The 2,148-nt window shown below is 36.2% G+C and overlaps 1 protein-coding gene across 1 annotated transcript in view; it reads right to left on the bottom strand.

Moving 5' to 3' along the window:
- The window catches only part of NTSR2 (neurotensin receptor 2), a 24,592-nt gene that overhangs the window by 20,983 nt on the left and 1,461 nt on the right, over positions 1–2,148 (bottom strand). The gene's annotated exons all lie outside the window — the stretch shown is intronic.

Genomic DNA, 2,148 nt, shown 5'->3' with positions numbered 1-2,148 from the left:
ATCACCCTGGTACTGTAAGGACTATAAATGTGGGGGGTCATCATTCTTGTAGTACTGCCAGTTGCATGGTTATGGGACTGCTTTGGTCTGGAATAAATACATAATTCCAACATTCATACATTCTTTCTGTACAAGACGACCAGAGAAGTTCATTGTAGTTTTAGACCATAATTAATGGCAGAAAACATTGGCTGAATGGGACTAGTTGAAGGGCTCCTCAGAGTTTCCCTACATTAAAGCTGCCTTGTTATAGTTCTATATCAACAAAATATTGAAACGTTGTTTCAATATTGCAATTGATTTTAGACAAAAAAGTAGCCCGTCAATGTCGGACCCACTACAGAATAAAAACATTAATGAGTCTAGTCAGTATATATAGACGTGTGTGGGAGGAAATACGTTAAAACAAGCCTCATTAGTTGTCTAGTGCTAAAATATTATCCCTGTGGCTGGGGAGATGTGTCATTTTCATCCTCCAGGCAGAGTGAACATGTATTCACACCAGTGGGAGGCTCAGTGAATAAGAAGCTTTCCGGGGTGTCCTCAGAGCCTCTGATGGTGAAGTCATATGTCACATTCAAAGTATATCTGATATACTACAAATGGAGATTTAACAATTCTTCAACTACCTGGAATTCTGGACCAGCTTTTCAACAGCAAAAATCCTCACTGATCATGTCACACACAAGCAATAAATCAGAATAAAGTCCATATTAGTGAGTTTAACTTTTATAGACTTTAAAAAACTATCCTAATTTCCATCTTTTTTTATAATAATTGCTAAATGCAACAATCTCCTTTACATTTACCAACATCTATGTAGTAAAATCTGACTGCAAATATAGTTAAACGATTGGGCACACTATACAACTTTAGGGTCCATTCATCCCTTTTGGCACCATGTTTCTGCATGCAGCTAATGTGTAATATATTCAGTGTTCATCTTCATAGGGGTGGACCTTAAAACAGAAGGTAAGTTGGAGGAGGAACAGGGCAGCACAATGTTGTGTGTTACCATGCAATGCAATTACTGCACCTGTGCCACAATGCAATAGTTCTAATAAACACCAACAAAGATTGTACAGATATTGCACACTCAGGGGGGTTGATTCAGTAAAGGAATTTAGGCTGTTATCTTACCAAGGTGAATTATCACCTTGCAATTCACTTTGCACAAAATACCCAATCACATGCAAGGAAATGTAGAACACAGGTTTTTTCCTAGCATATGATTGGATGTTTAGAGGGCTTAATTTCATTTACCAAAGTGAAAATTCCCTTGCGAGAGCATTATTCACTTTGCTGTGTGAGCAGCCTACAGTCCTTTAATAAATCAGCCCCAATGAATATGGCCATCATTACAAAACACCCGCTTGGATACATTTGTATCATTTCTACACATTATTTTGTGAGCTAAAATTCAATTTTCTAATGAGGGACAGATTAAGACAGCATATGTGGTTTTAGTTTTATGAAGTGGATCATTATCACTTTGTTCTGAGTGACTCAATCCTTAATGATTTTCTGTATCAAATCCTTTCCCTTCCTTATTACAAAAAAAAACAAAAGTTTGGAATAATCGTAACAATTTAAAAAACCAGTAAAGTATTAGGTAGACAATATAAAGGCAACAAATTGAAAAGCTGAAAATAAAAAATATAGTTATCAAATGGAATGGAAGAGGAAAAAATAATGTGCAAGGAGAGAAGATTAAGGGAGAACAGAGAGAAAGAAATTTGCGAGAGGAGGAAAGAGAGAGAGATAGAGAGAGGGAGAGAGAAATGGAATGATAAGAAAGAAGAAGGAGAGAGAGAGAAAAAAAAGAGGGATACAAAGATAGGAAGCGAGAAGAATAAAGGGAGATAGAAGGATAGAGGGACAAGAAGATAGGGAAGGATAGAGAAGAAGAATGTTGGAGGGTAGATTAGCAAGCAGAGTAAAGGATTGGAAGAAAGGGGAATCCAGAAAGAAGAGTGATACATAGAAAGATAGATAGATAGATAGATAGATAGATAGATAGATAGATAGATAACAAAAAAGAGAGAAAGAAGAATAAAGAGAAAGAAGGGTAAGGAGATAGAAGGCTAGATAAGGTAAAGGTAAAAAGTATGCAATAAAGAAGAAGGATCCAGAGATAAAAGAGTGATA

This window comes from Pyxicephalus adspersus, chromosome 4 (genome assembly GCF_032062135.1).
Source record: "Pyxicephalus adspersus chromosome 4, UCB_Pads_2.0, whole genome shotgun sequence".
NCBI classification, from domain to species: Eukaryota; Metazoa; Chordata; class Amphibia; order Anura; family Pyxicephalidae; genus Pyxicephalus; species Pyxicephalus adspersus.
Note: the sequence above shows the minus strand (reverse complement) of the source record. Positions and strands in the feature narration are given on the sequence as shown.